The sequence below is a fragment of the Mobula birostris genome, chromosome 2 (assembly GCF_030028105.1).
Source record: "Mobula birostris isolate sMobBir1 chromosome 2, sMobBir1.hap1, whole genome shotgun sequence".
In the NCBI taxonomy this organism is placed as follows: domain Eukaryota; kingdom Metazoa; phylum Chordata; class Chondrichthyes; order Myliobatiformes; family Myliobatidae; genus Mobula; species Mobula birostris.
Genome location: NC_092371.1, coordinates 80511830 through 80531804, shown reverse-complemented (window position 1 = coordinate 80531804; position 19975 = coordinate 80511830). Strand labels below are relative to the sequence as shown.

General features: G+C 43.1%; 1 long non-coding RNA gene across 2 annotated transcripts in view; it reads left to right on the top strand.

Moving 5' to 3' along the window:
• Positions 1-209: 209 nt before the first annotated feature.
• The window catches only part of LOC140208574 (uncharacterized), a 78913-nt gene continuing 59147 nt past the window's right edge, over positions 210-19975 (top strand). Inside the window, exon 1 of one of the 2 annotated variants that reach the window (XR_011888829.1) lies at positions 210-322. This is a non-coding gene — a long non-coding RNA (uncharacterized lncRNA). Of the gene's footprint in view, positions 323-13162; positions 13431-19975 lie in introns of those variants that run through there. The other variant, XR_011888830.1, reaches the window with a different exon arrangement.

Below are 19975 nucleotides of genomic sequence, written 5' to 3'. Positions count from 1 at the left end.
GGCTTCTCCTCACGAAGGGTCCCCGCCGAGGTGCGTGCCTCTCAAACCGAGACTTCTTCCGCACCGTGCAACGAGTTCCCAGCCAGACCCTCTTTTCAGCTTCACCAAAACTTAATTACAAATGCATATTCCCTCTGCTCCCCGCGTCTGTTAAAACACTGCAGCTGTGTTTCCGCTCTAGAGTACCTTGTTTTTTTAGTGTAGCCTTATGGTATTATAGAAAACAGATTATTTGCTGCTCTTTAGCTGGTTCCGCACCTCTTGCAGGACATTGACATTTAAGATCTCAGTAGATGCTTCTTCAAGAGGAAACGATTAACAGGTAAATCGTGTTAAGTCTCTTTCCCTGGTTAGCGTCGAAATACTATTTGGCGATATTCCTTTTGCTACTCAATAGATTTTTATTTCTAAAATATAACATTTAGTCTCGAGTTGCTTTAACCTAAGACGGGGACCAGAAACCACGGGATATGGGAGGAACATTTTTCGAGTGCTCGGTATAGAATTTATTTTTCTGTTTTAATTTCATCGACTGTGTTTCAGGAAGATGTAGAAACTAATTTTTTTTGGAATAACTATTTCACTAACCCGGGCCCACATCTGGAACGGACTATGCGCGTATAGCAATAAACGGCGATTAGCAATCTATCCAGTTACCCATGCACTCACTGTGCGTCATGAGGGTATAAATGTATTACAGGCAAAAAGGGATGGTTCCTACGGAATCAAGAAATAGAACCCCCTCATCGGGCATCTGTTTCAAACCTAACGTTTAGTTCCTCTTATGTTCCGGAATTTTAGAAGATTATTTGTTTAGCTATTAAAGTTGAGATCTGGTCCACGCAATCTTTACTCCGTGCGAGATGCGTTTTCATGACTGTAATTAGTATTAATCGAAGTAATATCTATATGGTCACAAAGACACATCTGCTCAAATCAAATATAGGCACATACAGATGCATTTACACAAATAAACACACATATCACAAATAAATGCATATAAACACACATGCAACGAATATGCGCACAAAACACAATTAGCACACATAAACACATGCACTATATATACAGACATGTATACCATGCATATACAATCATGAACACAAAACAAACTAGGACAAGGCAATGCCTATTATAAAACATGGGTATGTGTAAACACACACACACACACACACACACACACACACACACACACACACACAGAGCCTTTCTCTCAGACATACACACACTGTTACACTCATTCTTACACACTTACACACACGACCTCTCAACACTCATAATTAGGCTTTCACGCGCACACACGGTCTCTCACGCATACACGAACACGCGCAACCACTGTCTTTCGCACGCTGTCACACTCACACATCCATATAATTACACTCATGCACGCACAGTCACAGTCTTTCTCTCCCATACACACAGACTATCCTACACATTCTTACTCTCTCATATACATACATTTTCACGCGCACAGTCTCCCTCTCTCTCTCTCTCTCGCGCGCGCACACACACACACATACGTGCGCGCGCTCCAACCAGACTGGCACGCGTGTCAATACATATGGCACCAGTGCACGTTTCTTGGTTAACAGTGGCACGTCATTGAAGTGCTGGGATCAAAACCTGCAACTTGTTTAAAATTCAAAGCGGTCAGCTTTTAATGAGGTCACAACCTGTAATGGGAATGTGATTAGCGAGGGTTCTCCAGAATCTACCCCCTTGGGCTTCTTATGTAAGCCGGTTTATTGCCCGTGTCTAGTTTAAGTTGCGGGACTGTACGGGGTCGGGGCGGGGGGAGGGGGAGGAAGTGGGCACAATTCTACCATTTTTGTTCTTCGACCATGGCAGAATGGGGTTTCAGAATCGTAGAATCAGGTACGCCTGTCTCCTTAATTAAATGAAGACAAAATACACCTCGAAACGTCGACTGTTTATTCCCCTCCATAGATGCTGCCCGATTTGCTGATTTCCACCAGCATTTTGTCTGTGTTGCTGAAAACGTGGTGTTATTTAACTCTTCCTATCTGACCCAAACGGTATGCGTCTTTCAATCCCTCCCAGAATTTCACAGTGGGATTAATCCCAAATCCACCCCCCCCCAAGGAGTTGATGTGCTGGTTTCTCATCAAGACGGCGAGGCTTCAAACCTTATTAATATCTTCTTGTCTTGTATGTACAATGTAATCAGCTTGCTGTGCCCTATCCCAACGCACCTTCTTTGGAACGGGTTTGCAAAACATATTGCTGTATGTGTCGCAGGACCCCGGTCACTGTGAACTATCGCTTCAGTTTAAAACAGGGCTCTTCAGGTGAATCGCGGCAAAAAATCAAACGAACCGCTTCAGGACTCTCAGTTCCCCCGATCCACCTCACGAAACCGCAGGGATCAGCGGTGATACTTGAACGCCTGGGGGTCTTGTTCAAAATCGGAGAACGCATTGCGATTACCCCTCACCTCGATCAAGGGTTGTCTGCAAGGCTGGAACATTCCCTGACTTCTCCAGGGAATAAACTTATTGTGTTAGAGCATTCTTCAAAACAACATCAGAGAACAAACGGCCTTGTTAATGTGAGTACCCACTATATTGAGTTTATTCCCCAAATTTAATTAAAAGAGCAATTTAATTATTTTATCGATATATTATCCATAAAACACAACGTTTATTTCATTTAAATCCAGTTGTTTCATTAACATGCGAGATTTTATTCACGAGTTTTAATATTTTATAACGTCTTCGTAATATTTTAGCTTAACGTAAAAATTCCCAACCACTTTGAACTCATATTTTGGCTTAATTGCCGGAATACAAGTGCAACGAGTCCAAGTGTAGAATTTTTGTTTTGGAAGTTTTTTTAAAAAAACACGGAAACCTTTTCCTGGGCGAGAGGGCCCAACGCAAATATTGTCTTTTGGTAGCACTTGTGTTCACGGGTTGTTGGGGTCTCTTAAAATTCCACAGTCGGTGTTGGCCCGTGACCCCACTCCTCCGTCCCCGCCCCCCTCGCCTCCCCCTACCCTCCCTCGAGCCGCAGCTTGTTTGGCTTTCGATGGTCCTGGAGTGCTAGAAAAACAAGACCAGTTGAGTTGGACAAAACCCCACCAGGTGTGCATTCTTGAGCCGAGCCGAGCCGGGCTGCTGTTTCAGACCGCCTCCTGCGAACATCCATCGCAAAGACAGGCTCGTTATAAACAAGGGCAGGGAGAGATGGATGGGGCGGGGGGGGGGCAGGCTGTTATTATTAATGCTTCTTTAAAATAAAATACCAAAAATTCGATTTTGAGCATTTTTGTTTAAAAAAAATCAAGTGCCTGAAACGAATAAAGTCATCCCCTCGCCAATTCTAATTCTGGTAATTGTAAAAGTTTTGGATAAATATTTACCAAGCAAACAAACAAAGTTTTACTTGTTATCTCAAGTGTGCTACACTGTTTAAAGAGTTTTTTTAAACTGCCATTGATATCGTTTCAGAGATCTGAGGGAATATCATTTTTTTAATGTGTGGTGCATCGCTTTATTTAAAATAACTAGAGTCGAGTTTTTTTTTAGCCTGGTCACTTGTTTAGTCTCAAATGGATTTGGGTGTTTGATAATTTGCGATGGGTGTGAAATTAGGAGTATTATTAGCATATCGACACCTAAATATGGCGCCCCAGATGCACATGGCAACCGCTTCACCGCAGCTCTTTGAAGATTAATACTTACCGGCGCAATTTCGATACCGAAATTGATCTCTAGATTGAGGCAGGCCAAATGATGAGGTTAGAATGAGATGTGACAGACCCCCGAGAGCGAAATGCCCGCGCTGTCCAAATGCACCGCGCTGCACTTTCAATAGTTTCTGAAGATGAAGGAGCAACGTTAAAATAATTCAGACTAAAGCGGTGCTTAGTTCTATTACTACAGACTCAAAGACGAAGGACTGAAGACGAAAAGCGTATGTTCCGGCCTTTATTCACATTCATTTAAAATGCGCTGAGAGCACTGTTATTTTGTGAGGGGCTTTAGTGCGTTTACCTCAAATCCCAATACCTCTTTAATACAAATGCGTTATTGCCTCGGTTAACATAGCAATGACCGTAAAACCATAAGACATAAGAGCAGAATTTGGCCACTCGGCCCGTCAAGTTTGCTCCACTATTCACCATGGCTGATTTATTCCCCCCCCCATCACATTCTCCAGCCTTCCACCTGTAACTTTAGGCCCCCTCACTAATCAAAGACCTGGCAACCTTCGTTTTAAGTATATCCAATGACATGCTCTCCACAGATTTACCACTAGTTAGAGAAGATGCTCCTCACCTCTGTTCTAAATGGACTTCCTTCTTTTCTGAGGTTGTGCCTTCTGGCCATAGACTCCCTCACTGTAGGAAACGGGTCTCCCCCGCCCCCCCCCCCCGCCACTCAGTCAAGGCTTTTCAATGTTCCATAGGTTTCAATGAGATCCCCTCTTACTTTTCTGAACTCCACTGAGTACAGGCCCAGAACCATCAAACGCTCCGCATACTTTAATCCTTCACTTCCAGAATCATTTTCACGAACCTCCGCTGGAATGTGATTTAAATTTGATTCAAATGATGATGCAACCAGGACCTTTAGGGTAAGATGAAATTGCAAGTAAGAAATTTTATTATAACGTAAATATTTTATTTCAATACAAGTACATTTACTCAGAACCAAATTCAGGGCAAACTAATTTTAATGCAAATTTGCTCAGGATGGCAAACGCAACTCATCATACATTACATTAAAAGTGCAGATTCAATCAAAGTCCATTCAGTCCACAATGGGACCACCTCTATAGAGAAGTTTTTCCCTTTAGGATGTGACAGTGGTTGAAACTCATCTGGCATTACAATTACCCTGGGGTGTTTTCTAAAGTTACCCCTGAGCTGAGGAATTTTGGAGAGTTTCCAGGGTTGACTGACCCTCGTACCCGGGCTGTGAACTCCAGGGAAGAGGGTACCCCAGGCAACAGACTTTTACAAAATTACCAAAATTGACGCAAATGATTTTCAAATAGTTTTTGAAATAAGTATATTTAATGAAGACATACATAGAACAATGAAAAGGAAGTTCAAAGGCAAAGTAAAAATGATTATTAAAGTTATCATATATTATTGCATGTTAATGAAACAACTGGATTTAAATTTCCTTGCAGGCATTTACAGAAACTAAGTAAATATAATAAAATTTATAATAAAATTTGTGCAAAAGAAGATAAATTGTGCAGATAAAGATATAACACTAAGAACATGAGCTATAGAGTCCTTGAAAGTGACTCTGTAGGTTGTAGAATTAATTCGGAGCTGAGGTGAGTGAAGTTTTCCATTTCAGTTCAGGAGCCTGATAGTTGAAGTTCAATAACTGTCCTTGAACCTGGTGGATGGGACCTAAGGCTCCTATACCTCCTGCCTGATATTAATAGTAAGAAGAGGTCATGGCTTGGATGGTGGGAGTCCTTGTCATCGGACGCTGTTTTTTTGTGGTAGCGCTTCATGTAAATGTGCTCAAAGGCAGGGAGGGCTTTACCTGTGATGGACTAGGCTGTTTCCATTACTTTATGCAGACTTTCCATTCCTGGGCATTGGTGTTTCCATTACCAGGCATACCGGGTAATAGTAACACAAATAAATATATTTCTAAAACATCATTCTAACTTTTTCATTATTCCAGAACCCCTACTGAAATCGATCCCTAAATAAGTCCATGTGATCCTAGAGATGCAACAGTGTAGCCTCTCTTTAGCAAGCCAGCCTCTCTTTGCCAGTACTTGTTCAGACAGGATAGCATATGTGGAGCATTTGATGGCTCTGGGCCTGCTGTACTCATTGGAGTCTACAACAGGAGTTCCCAGCCTGGTGTCCAAGGACCCCTTGGTTAATGGCGTAAAAAAGGGTTGGGAAATTCTGATCTCTAAGAATGAGAGGAGATCTCATTGAAACCTATCCAATATTAAAAGGCTGTGATAGAGTGGACGCGGAGAGAATGTTTCCTATAGTGGGGGAGTCAAGGACCAGAAGGCACAGCCTCAGAGTAGAAAGATGTCTGTTTAGAACAGAGATGAGGAGGAATTTCTTTAGCCAGATGGTGGTGACTATGTGGAATTCATTGTCACAGATGGCTGTGGAGGCCAAGTTGTTGGGTATATTTAAAGCAGAGGTTGATAGGTTCTTGATTAGTAAAGGTGTTAAAGATTACTGGGAGAAGGCAGGAGAATGGGCTGAAAGGAATAATAAATCAGCCATGATGGAATGGCAGAGCAGACTTAATGGGCCAAATGTCCCAGTTCTGTTCCTATGCTTAAGGTCTCATAGTCTCATAGTCTAAGTCTCTAGCAAGGAGCATTTTGGAAAGTCAAATCAAAGTCGGCCTTTTGTAGTGAATGGTGGGGCTCTGGAGAGTGTTGTAGAACAGAGGGAATTTGGAATTCAAGTACATGGTTCTTTGAAATTGGAGTCATGGGTTGATAAAGTGGTGAAGACAGTTTTTTGGCACACTGGCCTTCCTCAGTCGGGGCATTGAGTATAAAAGCTGGGAGATTCTAATGTGGTTGGACACTGTTGAGACTGCACTTGGAGAGTTGTGTTCGGTTTTGGTCACCCTGCCATAGGAAAGATGTCCTTTTGTCCTTACCTACCACCCCATGAGCCTCTGCATCCAATATATCATTCTCTACAACTTCTGCCACCTCCAAAGGCATCCTACCACCAAACCCCTCTTTCCCTCCCCGTCTCTCCACTTTCCACAAGGATCACTCCCACAGTGATTGCCTTGTCCATTTGTCCCTCCTGGCACTTATCCCTGCAAGCAGTCAAAGGTGCTGTGCATGCCCATTCTCCTCCATTCAGGGTCCCAAACAGTCCATCCAGGTGAGGCACCTGTGAATCTCCTGGGATTGTCTATTGTGTCCCGTGCTCCTGGTGCGGCCTCCTCCGTAACGGTGAGACAAATCGTAAATTGGGGGACTGCTTTGCTGAGCACCTCTGCTCCATCCGCCAAAAGCAGAGCTTCCTGGTGGCCAAACATTTTAATTCTGATCCCCATTTCTGTTCCGACATGTCAGTCCATGGCCTCCTTTTGTGCCACGATGACGCCACCCTCAGTATGGAGGAGCAGCAGCTTATATTCTGTCTGGACAGCCTCCAACCCGATGGCATGAATATTAATTTCTCCCTCCAGTAAAAAGAATTCCCTCACCCTTCCCTCTTCTTTTATTCCCCACTCTGGCCCCTTACATCTTCTCAATTGCCTATCAGCTCCCCCTGGTGCCCTCTCTCATTTCCTTTCTCCTATGGTTCACTCTCTTCTCCTACCAGTTTCCTTCCTCTTAAATGCTTTTCCTTTCCCACCCTCCAGGCTTTACTTCCTAGCTATTCTCCTTCCCCTCCCCCTAATGTTTTATTCTGACATCTTCCTCCTTCCTTCCCAGCCCTGAAGAAAGGTCACGGCTCAAAAGCTCAACTGTTTGTTCATTTCCATAGATACTGCCTGACCTGCTGAGTTCCTCCAGCATCTTGTTGTGTGTTGCATAGGAAAGATGTTATTAAACTGGTTAATTTAGAGTAAAGGTGTACAAGGACATTGCCAGGGCCTGAGCTATTGAACTACAGGGAGAGGTTGGACATCATTCCTTGCAGTATGAGATGATCTTATCAAGATGCACAAAATCATGAGGACCATAGACAGGATGAATGCACTCAGTCTTTTCCCAGGGTTGCAGAAACAAGCTCTAAGGCAGCGGTCCCCAACCACCGGGCCGCAAAGCATGTGCTACTAGGCTGCGAGGAAATGATATGAATCAGCTGCACCTTTCCTCATTCCCTGTCATGCACTGTTAAACTTGAACATAGGGTTGCCAACTGTCCCGTATTAGCCGGGACATCCTGTATATTGGGCTAAATTGGTTTGTCCCATATGGGACCACCCCGCTAAGGTAGAGCGTTCCTATGAAACCTTTCGTGCCAAAATGGCGTGAAGTGAAGAAGCAATTACCATTAATTTATATGGGGAAAATTTTTGAGCGTTCCCAGACCCAAAAAATAACCTAAGAAATCATACCAGATAACACATAAAACCTAAAATAAATAACACTAACATATAGTAAAAGCAGGAATGATATGATAAATACACAGCCTATATAAAGTAGAAATAACGTATGTACAGTATAGTTGGGAAGATGAAGGCAAAACCGATTTGTGGAGGAAAAAAATCGGCACGTACGCGTACGCGCATGCCCACGCAAGGCTTCATGGTCATGGTAGTCTTTCCGGGGGTAAAGTGTCCTGGGATTTGACTGCTACTTTTGTCCCTTATTTGGGAGTGAGAAAGTTGGCAACCCTAACTGTAAAAGACATGCTGAGGTGAGTTTAACCCTACTTGAACACCGCCCGTCCCTGGTTGACCGGTCCGCAAGAATATTGTCAATATTAAACCAGTCCGTGGTGCAAAAAAGGTTGGGGACCCCTGTTCTAAAGGACACAGGAGGTTCAAGACAGAGCTTCCCAACCTGGGGTCTACAGGCCTCTCAGTTAATGGTGTGGGTCCATGGCATAAAAAGGCTTGGGAACGCTTGGTTTAAGGGGAGAGAGCAAAAATTGAACAGGAACTTGAGGGGCAACATTTTTACACAAAGGGCAGAAAGTATACGGAATAAATTGCCAGAGGAAGTGGTTGAGTAAAGCACAGTAACAACTAAAAACAGTTGGACAGATACATGGATTAGAGTTAGATTTAAGATTAGTTTTATTTGTCACAGCTACATTGAAACATCGAATGTGTTGTTTGCTTCAAATCAAATCAGTGAGGACCGGCAAGGTTTAAAAAGTCCTGGGCTAAATAATGGGATAGCTTGGATTAGGCATCTTCGTCAGCATGGACCAGTTGGGTCAAAGGGCCTATTTCTACGCTGTATGTCTCGATGACTTCATGAACAATGTCTCTGGGACAGTGTTGTGGCTTCCGTCCTTATGTTTAGTGGGTGTGCCAGGCCTTATCCAAAATACACAAAATTCTGGTGGAACTCAACGGGTCAGGAAGCATCTATGCAGAGAATTGGACAGTCGACCTCTCAGTTTGAAACCCTTCATTTTGGACAGCTTCCCGGGAAGCTCGATGGCCCAGAGGATTGAGAAGTTGTGACTTTCACCCCATAGGCAGTTGGATGAGCTGTGTGTCCCGGCTCACTGCTGGCTCTTGTTCCCTGCCTTAGTTCACTTTCCCAATCCCGACCTCCTTTGCAGTTGATGTGGAGTTTGCATGTTAATGAGAACATAAGAAATAGGAGCAGGAGTGAGCGATTTGGCCCATCAAGCCTGCTTCTCCATTCTGTAGAATCATAATCAGGTTTATTATCACCAAAATTCATTGTTTTGTGGAAGCAGTACACTACAATATACCATAGAGATATATATAAATTAAACAAGAGTGCAAAAAGAGAGGAAAAATAGTGAGGCAGTGTTCATGGGTGGACTCAACTCCACCTACCTGCCTTTGTTAATTTGTGTTCATTTAGACCTTTTGACCATAACATATAGGAGTAGAATTAGGCCATTTGGCCCATCGAGTCTGCTCTTCCATTTCATCATAGCTGATCTTTTTCCCTCTCAGCCCCAATCTCCTGCCTTCTCCCCGTATCCCTTCATGCCCTGACCCATCAAAAACCTGTCAACCTCTGCCTTAAATATACATAAAGACTTGACCTCCACAGCTGCCTGTGGAAATGAATTGCACAGATTCACCATAATTAAAATAAATTTATCTTTGTAATGTTACTTTCTGTGTTGTGTGTGAGTTATATGTACTGTGACCATTTGTTGTGCACCTTGGTCCAGGGGATTGTTATTTCATTTGGCAGTATACATGTACTGTATATGGTTGGAAGACAATACACTTGAACTTTACCCTTTACCCTTCATTACTCTTATTCCCCAGCTACGGAAAAATCTATTCTCCCTGTGACACATTAGGTTTCCTCGGGATGCGCCAGTTTCCTCTCATGTCCGAAAACATTTCAGCTGGTAGGTTAATTCGTAACTGAAATCTCCCCCAATGTGTAGGTGAGTGGGAGATGATGGGAATGTGGGAGTGAGAGATGATGGGAATGTGGGAAGGATGGGTTGCAGGAAGGGCTTTTGTGGGAGTGGAATTACCACGTGAGTCATCACAGACTCAGTGAGCCAAATGGCCTCCTTTTACGTCATGTGGAAATATGTCTGAAGGATATTCTTGTGCAACATGGACACATTGCACAGTCCTTATAATCTTAATTACCCACCAGTGATCAAAGGCAACTCTTCCCTGGCTAGTGAAAGTACCAAATGTGACAGTCTTGTTTTGGAAAGGGTAGACAATTATTCTTAGTGATTACAAGACCATCAGTTGTATATCAGTAGAGGGTAAGGCTCCAGCATCAAAAGCGCTTGGAAAGGTTTGAGTTAATTAAACCAGCACAGATTTGTGAAAATCAGCTTGTGTTTGAAACAGGTAAATTGATTTATGATTGTCATATGGACCAAGGAACAAAGAAAGACTTTGTTTTGCATGACATCCAAACAGATTATTTCATCACATCAGTACAAAGTGTGCAAGGGAAAAGCAGTAGCAGAATAAAGTGTTGCAGTTACACAGAAAGTGCAGTGCAGGCAGACAACGAGGTGCAAAGGTCATGATTTTGTAGATTGTGAGGTCAAGAGCCCACCATACAAGGGGATCATTTAATAGTCTTATACTGTGAGACAGAAACTTTGACCAACAACTGAATATTTTGATAAAGTTATAAAGAAAATGGATCAAGGATATACAGTGGACGTTGTCTTTGGGAGTTGAAGTTCAAGTTCAAGTTTATCCTCATGTGAACTAGTACGGTGTGATATGGATACAACTAAAACCTCACTTTCAGTAGCATCACAGGCACATAGGTACAGACAACACAGAATATAAATCCCCGGCTTTGCCTGCTGTTGGCGATCGAAATTGAGGTCGATTCGTTCGGGTAGAGATGGTGCTCGGTACTCGGTGTCGGAGAGCTGATCAGAGGCTCGAAGTTTTTGGACAACTCTGAGTCGGACTGTGGTTGGGCATGGCAGGGAGAGTTTTTTTCTCTTCTCCCATCTGCGTGAGATGTGAGACATTTGACAGACTTTGAACTTTTTACTGTGCCATGGACTGTTCTTCATCAAGTTATGGTATTGTTGCACTGTTGTAACTATATGTCATAATTATGTGGTTTTGTTATTTTTTTGTAGTCTTGGTCTGTCTTGTGTTTTGTGATATCACACCGGAGGAAATATTGTATCATTTCTTAATGCATGCATTACTAAATGACAATAAAAGAGGACTGCGTGTCTTCATAATCTAAAATTAGACATCATTTATGCAAGACAGTGAAGAAAGTAAGACAATAAGACAGAAGACATTAGTGTAAGGAAAACTCAATCACAGACAAGCCCATGGTAATGCCAGAGGTGGTCCAAGGTGCTCTGTTGCAGAGGTAGGATTAGGGTTGTATAGGTTGGTTCCAGAACCTGATGGGGTCACTTAAATGATTTTAAAAATAAAATATTTTGCAAAGTACCACATAGCAGGTTGGTTCAGATAGAGGGCAGAAACCAGAATAAAAAGGGTGGGGAAGGGGAAAATCATGAGTTGGAAAGTGATAGAAGAATCAAGGTGTGAGAGGTAAGATAGGGGAGGGGGGCATGATGTGAGAAGCTAGGAAGGGAAGGACTGAATAAGGAGAAGGAATCTGATAGGGGAGGACACCAGACCATGAAATAAAGGCAAGAAAGGAAGCCATCTTTCTTTCCAGCCCTGATGAATGATCTCGGCCTGAAAAGTTGACTATTTTCTTCTATAGTTGCTGCCTGATCGACTGAGTTCCCCCAGTGTTCTGTGTGTGTTGTTCCAGATTTCCAGCACCTGCAGAATCTCCTGTGACACTCACAGTGGAGCGGCGTATGGGGTTCCAGGATATAGACACAGCTACGAGGAAGGAATGCCAGCCAGGAATGGGTGTGGATGGTATTTTCCCACAAATGGAGGGATTGTGTGCACGACCCATGCTCCAGCTGTAGGAACTGCCTTTGGCTCTCTCAGCATGACTCTGGCTTGGAACAGCAAACCTATGTCCAGTTTATAGTGTGAGACTCACACCTGAAATAGCAAACAAAAATGCAAGTGATTTCACTGTTGTTAATTTTAATCACGTTTTTCTGAAACCTGTAATTTTTGACGCTCTTTCCAATGTTTCAAATTCTGCATTCATAGAAAAACGACTGAAAATTGAGCTCCTTTCAATTACTTTACTGAGTAATTTTATTGCTTTGTTTTTATTGTTGTGAAGTTAGTTCCCTCAGCTGGTCAACGAGGACTGGTTATTGTCACAAATGATTTGTCAGCCTTCATTGTCAATCTCTTGCCACAAAAGGTTGTCCTCAGTTTTGGTTTGTTCTGCCTTGCTTTGAGTTAAGGATGTCATGGTGGAGTGGCAGTTAGCTTGACACCAATACTGCTCGAAGCGTTGGAGTTTAGAGTTCGATTCCAACGCTATCTGTAAGAAGTTTGTACGTCCTTCCCGTGAGTACATGGGTTTTCTCCAGGTGCTCCAGTTTCCTCCCACTCTCCAAAGATGTACCAGTTAGTAATTTAATTGATCATTGTAAATTGTCCTGTGATTAGGCTACAGTTAAATAGGTGGTTTACTGGGCGGTGCAGCTGGTTGTGCCAGAAAGGCCCGTTCCATGCTGTATCTCTAAATAAAACAAATAATCAACAAAACAAGACAGGGGAAGTGTTGCTGGATTTTAGTGTGTCACTTACAGGAAATACATGTCAGATATAGGATTTAATACATTATAAATGTGTATTCTATCCTTGTGTGAATATATTTATTGTTGAAATATATAGGTATTAACAGAGGGAAGGGGAAAAGTAGGACCTTTTTTTCTATGAAGTATTTTTGAAATACACCAGCAGCACCTGGAAGTCCTCGTTTTATTGCGAGGGCCTGCAGACTGGGGTTTATAAATGTTTCACAGAAGTTTATAGAGCTGCGAGTCTGGGCTGCTGGATGGGATTTCTGCAGATGGATAAAATTAACGTATTTCCACTGGTGTGAAACCCAACCTTTAGGGCTGTTAAAAAAGAAATCAATGTCAGAAAATCACATGTAAAAAATTAATGTTTCAGATAAATACTTCACTCATGTGCAGTTTAGAACAACTTGTTATTTTGGAGAATTCCCTTGCATTGACAAAGTAAGTGGGGAGATAAAACAACTTTGCTTCCTTACACAGATGAGATACGGTTGTGCAGGTGGTCATTTGGTTCATTGGGCTGAATTAATTGATGGATGCTTTTCAGAGTGTGGTCGACTAGACATGAAGAAGATGTCTCCAGGAGGCGATAGGCAAGGACTCCACAGCTCGTGTTGTCAGTATTATTTATTTATTTATTTGTATCTTTTTTATTTGCACAGTTTGTCTACTTTTGCACATTGGTTGTTTGTCAGTCTTTGTCTGTAGTGTCTCAATGATTCTATTTCTCTGTTCTATTGTGAATGCCCACAAGAAAATGAATATCAAGGTAGTACATGGTGACTTATACACGCTTTGCTAATTTGAACTTTGAACTTTGAGAGGCCGTGAAACTAAATTGTCCAAAGTAAATGGAAGATAATCTCCAAAAAAATTAATGGAAATTGGAGAAAAAAGTTGCCAAAAGTCTAATTAGAGTGTGACTCAATAACAGAGATGCTTTCAAGCAGAGGGTTTCCAACCTGGACCCCTTGCTTAATGATACCAGGCCATGACATAAAAAAGGTTGGGAACCCCTGCATTAAAGGAAGATTTATTTATTGACTTTATTGATTGAGATACAGCACGGAGCAGGCTCTCTCTGTCTTTCTAGCCATGCCGCCCAGCAATCCCCGATCTAACCCCAGCCTAATTATATTGACCAATTAACCTGTCTACTGGTACATTTTTGGAATATGGGAGGAAACTGGAGCACCCAGAGGAAACCCCACAGTCCCAGGGAGAACATGTCCTTACAGACAACAGTGGGAATTGAACCTGGGTTGCTACACTGTAAAGTGTTGCGCTAATCTCTACGCTACTGTGCATGTGGGAGAAAGAAAGGTATGTTGATTGGTTAGATGATGGAGGTGGAATGGAAATCATAGAATGGAGAAGCTGGGGGCTGATTGGACTGTTTCTCTGCTGTACCATCAGTTCTGGAAAAGTTACTGGAGAGGATTCTGAGGGATTGGATCTCCTGAGATTTGGAAAGGTAGGAAATGATAAGGGATGGTCAACATGGCTTTGTGTATGGGAAATCATGAAATTTGATTGATTTTTTGGAAGAGGCGACAAGGATCATTTATCCTTGATGGGAAAGTATTTGATAACATCCCACATGATAGGCTAGTCTTGAAATTTAGATCACATAGGATCAAGAGTGAGCTAGGCCAACTGGATACAAAATTTGCTTGGTGGAAGGAGAGGAAGGTGCTACTGCTGGTTTGTTCCTCAGACTGGAGGTCTGTGACTAGTGGTACCACAAATATTGATACTAGGTCCACTGCTGCTTGTCATCTATATTAACAATTTGCATGACAATATTGTTAACATCGTTAGTAAGTAAGATTTAAAAGGGGGCCTGAAGGACAACTTCTTTCACACAGCGGGTGGTGGATATATGGAAAGAAGGACCAGAGGAAGTGGTAGAGGCAAGTACAATTACAATGTCTAAAAGTAATTTAGCAAATACATGGGTAGAAAGGGGATGGGCCAAAGACAAGCATTAGAAGTAGCTCTGATAGACATATTGGGCAGCATGGGCGCGTTGGGCTGAATGGCCTGCCATATTATTCTATGACTCTACAGTATATCACATGGTGTACTTAAACATCTCAAAGTCAAAGTCAACAGTCAAAGTGAATGTAAATTTATTATCAAAGGAGTCACCAGAATAAAAAAAGGGTGGGGGAGAGAAAGGAGGACTAGAATGTGATCGGTGAAGCCAGGTGGGTGGGAAAGGTAAAGGGCTGGAATCTGATAGGAGAGGAGAGTGGACCAGAGGAGGGAAAAAAGGCAGAGGTGATAGGCAGGTGAGGAACAGAAGTAAAGGGAAGGGGGAGGGAAGAAGTGAAAAAACATCACCGGAAGGAGAAATCGATGCTCATACCATCAAGTTGGCTGCTACTGTATGCAGACAGAATGTGAGATGTTGCTCCCCCTCCCTGCCAGTGGCTTCATCGTGGCAGAAGAGGAGGCCATGGACTGACATGTTGGTACAGAAATAGGGATAGGAATTAAAATGTTTGGTCCAAATGGTCCTTGTGTTCTGGGTTCCTTCCACAATTCAAACACATGCAAGTCAGGATGTGTTTGGATAAATTGACTTGAGTGGTAAAATCTCGGGGGCGGGGAGGTAGGAGCGGGTGGGAATGAGGGGAAATAAAATGGAAATGGTGTGGGATTAGTGTAAATTGGCTGCTTGCTTTCAACCATGGCCCATCACATGTTTCAATGCTTTATAACTCTAGATGGGCTGAATGGCCTGTTTCGGTGCTGTATAACTCTAGGGAAGCACAGTAATATAGCAGTTAGCTTAATGCTTTACAGTGTCAGCTGTACGATCAGGGGTTAATTCCTGCCACTGTCTGTAAGGAGTTTCTATGTTCTCCCCATGGCGTCTGACTGCTCTGGTTTTCTCTCTCATCCCAGAGAGGAACTGGCTAGGGTTAGTAAGTAACAGGCATGAGATGTTGGTGCCCCAAGCATGGCGCCTCTTGTAATCTGACTGTGCCACATGCTTGGACTGTGTTGACGCATTGCACTCTGCATTTATCTTTAAAAAGGCACGTGGTGTTTCAGCCTTCATTAGTCAGGGGATTGAGTTCAAGAGCAGTGAGCTAATGTCGCAGCTCTAGAAAACTCTGGTTAGACCATAATTAAAATATTGTGTTCAGCTCTGGTCACCTGATCATAGGAAGGATGTGAAAGCTTTAGAGAGGGTGCAGAGATTTACCAGGATGCTGCCTGGATTGGAGAGCATGTCTTATGAGGAGGGGTTGAGTGTGCTAGAGCTGTTCTCTTTGGAACAAAGCAGGATGAGAGGTGACTTGATAGAGGTGCATAAGATGATAAGAGGCATTGATCAAGTGGATAGCCGGAGACATTTTCCCAAGGTAAAAATAGCTAATATGAGGGGGCATAATTTTATGGTGATTGGAGGAAACTATAGTGGGGGATGTTGGAGGTAAGTTTTTTACAGGGACTGGTGGGTGTGTGGTATGTGCCACCAGGAGTGCTGGTAGAGTCAGACACATTAGGGACCTTTAAGAGACTTTTAGATGGGCACAAGGATGCTAGGAAAATGGAGGGCTATGTAGGAGGGAAGGATTAGGTTGAACTTAGAGTAGGTTAAAAGTTTGGCACAACATTGTTGGCCAAAGGACCTGTAATGGGCTGCCAATTTAGAATAAACACAAGAGATTCTGCAGATACCCACAAAACGCTGAAGGAACTCAGCAGCCCAAGCAGCATCTACATCAGGGGTTCCCAACCTTTTTTATGCCATAGACTCCTACCATTAACTGAGGGGTCTGTGGACCCTGGTTGGGAACCCCTGCTCCATGGAGAGAAGCAAACAATCGACATTTGGGACCCGATGAAGGGTCTTGTTCTAAAACATCAACTGTTTATTCTCCTCTATAGATGCTGTCTGACCTGCCGTGTTCCACCAGCGTTTAGAATGCTGTTGCTGGGAATGTTCTTACAAAGCAACCACTGGAGAATGGGGTTGATAGGGATAGTAACTCAGCCATGATGGAATGCCAGAGTTGACTTGATGGGGTGAATGGCTTAATTCTGCTCCTATGGTCTAAAAGCATTCTGATACTAAATCGTATCCCATAGTATGAGGAACGCACATTTAACAAAGCGCATTTCAATTGTCTGCCATTCATCCTGGGCTGCTGCTTATCATGTGGGTGGACTAGTCAGACAACAGCTGCACATTCCCCATCACCTCCAGCCTTGACCCTATTTCTCAGGCATGCATGGGACGGGGGTAGACCAGACCCGTCTCATTCTCTCCTCTGCACTGAGGTGGGACCAGCTGAGAAGAGGTAACTGAAAAATACGTTCTCTTGTTCAAATAGTAAATTGCAGATAGAGAGTTTCCAAGAGTAAATAGCTTCAAATATTTTTTACTATGATCGTGATTCCGAGCGAAGTTTTTTTGGACCAGGAAGGGAAAGGAAATCTGAAATGCTCCCAGGGATTCTGTGATTCTGTACTATGCACGAGAATGTTGGAAGGTCTGGGTCTTTTTCCTAATGGGAATTGACACAGTGGCCAGAAAGAAAATTTTAACCTTTTCAAGCCTTCTGCTGAGTTAATTGAACCCTATCTAACCCTAGATAGAGTGAATGTGGAGAGAATATTTCCTGTTGTGGGATAGTCTAAGACCAGAAGGCACAGCATTAGAATAGAAGGATGTCCCTTTAGAATAGGGATGAGGAGGAATTTCTTTAGCCAGTGGGTGGCAAATCTGTGGAATTTGTGGAAGGCCAAGTCATTAGGTATATTTAAAGTGGAGGTTGATTGGTTCTTCATTAGTAAGGGCATCAAAGATTACAGGGAAAAGGCCGGAGAATTGAAGGAGATAATAAGTCAGCTATGATTGAATGGCAGAGCAGACTTGATGGGCTGAATGGCCTAATTATGCTCCCATGTCTTATGGGGTTACTAAAACCCAACCTCAATAATGACACCCTCCATTTATTTCGCACCTCAAGTGAAGCCAAGCATTTTAAGGTTCTCCACAGGAGAACAAGAATCTAGGCTGAGCCTTCGGTGCAGAGGGATTGCCACATTATCCTTTCTGTTGGACATTAATGGGAGGTGTGATCTTCGATTCATCGCAGGCATCCCAAGACACGATGAAGCTACAGAGAAAGTGTAGTACAGATAAACAATAAAATAAAAGATCATAATGAGGTGGAATTTGAAGTCAAGAGTCCACCTTATCGTACAAAAGATCCATTCAAGAGTCTCAAAATAGTGGGATAGAAGCTGTCCTTGAGCCTGGTTGTGGGTGATTTCAGGCTTTTGAATCTTCTGCCCAATGGGAGAGGGGAGAAGAGAGAATGTCTGTGGCGGGAGGGATCTTTGATTATGCTGACTGCTTTACTGAGGCAGTGAGAAGTCTAGACAGAGGTCTTGGAGGGATAGCTGGTTTCTGTGATTACTGAGCTGTGTGTCCACAACTCTGCAGCTTATTGTGGTCACGTGCAGAGGAGCTGCCATACCAAATTATGAAGCATCCAGACAGAATTTGTCCATGGAGCATCAATAAAAATTGATAAGGGTAGACGCGGGTGTGCTGCGTCTCTTTAGCATTGCGAGGAGGTAAGGGCGCTGGTGAGCTTTCTTGGCCATGACATCAACATAGTTGGACCAGGCAGGTTATTGCTGATGTTCACTCCCCAGCCACAACACTGCTGATGTAGACAGGGCCATGTGCGCTGCCCCACTTTCTGAAGTCAATGACCACCTCTTTTGCTTTGTTGATTGACACTGAGGGGATTGGGAGAAGATCAAGGGAGAGGGGGGTTTCTCCCTGATAGTTTGGGCAAAACCTATGCAAACGTCATTGGTAAATAAGAATATCTGATGAACACTGGGAACTTTCTGTGTGAAAATTGGTTGCTGTGGTTCATATTTTATAGTGTTGATTGTAGTTCAAATGTTAATTGTAAAACAAACGAGGCACCCCAAGGTTGTGAAGGTATTATAGAAAGGCAGGTTGAGCACAGATTAACATTTAAACTCACTCTAATGTGACTCTGTTAACCTCATATGAAGCCCATTGTGAATATCTCTTTCATTCTAATTACTGTAGCTATCAATTTGGCTTTCAGTATTGAGAATAATTGGGCAGAAATCTCATAAATGGAAGTGCTCTTTCAGTCTAAGCAGGCCTGTAGAACGACAGGCTCAAACCAATAAGAAGTCAATCCAATGATGATGTCAGCAAGATCTTCAAAAGAACATATGAAACTACCCCTTTGTTCAATCAGATCATGAATTCAGTTTCACTATTAATCCCATCTAGCCCAAAGGGAAAGTTAAGGGAGCACACACCAGTCCTTACTGAGGGACCAGCAGTGGAAAGGGTGAGCACTTTCAGGTTTCTGGGTGACAACATCTCTGAAGATCTGTCCTGGGCCTAGCATATTGATGCAAAGAAGTCATGACAATGGTTATATTTCATTAGGAGTTTGAGGAAATTTCACATGCCACCAAAGATGAGCAAACTTCTGCAGATGTACTGTGGGGAGCATTCTGACTGGTTGCGTCACAGTCAGGTACGGAGGGGCCACTGCTGGGGATGGGAAAAAGCTGCAGAAAGTTGCAAACTCAGCCAGTTCTATCATGGGCACTAGCTGCCCCATCATCGAGCACATCTTCAAAAGGTGATGCCTCAAAAAAGCAGCATCAGCCATTAAGAACCCCCATCACCCTGAGCCTGCCCTCTGCTCATTGCTACCATCAAGGAGGAGGTACAGGAGCCTGAAGACAAACACTCAGTGTTTTAGGAACAACTACTTCTCTTTCGCCATCAGATTTCTGAAAGGACAATGAACCATGTACACTACCTCACTATTTATTTTGCTCTCTTTTTGCACTAAGCTATTTAACTTTATATAAGTAAGTGCTTTACCAGTCACAACTCTATGGGAGAGTGGCAAAGAGAAAGCCTCTGTTGAAAAAAGCTCACATGAAATCTCGGCTAGAGTTTGCCAGAAGGCATGCGTGAGACTTTGGAGTCAACTGGAAGAAGGTTCTATGGTCTGAAGAAACCAAGACTGAGCTTTTTGACCATCAGACTAAACACTATGTTTGGTGTAAGCCAAACACCACACATCGTCAAAAACACACCATCCCTACCGTGAAGCACGGTGG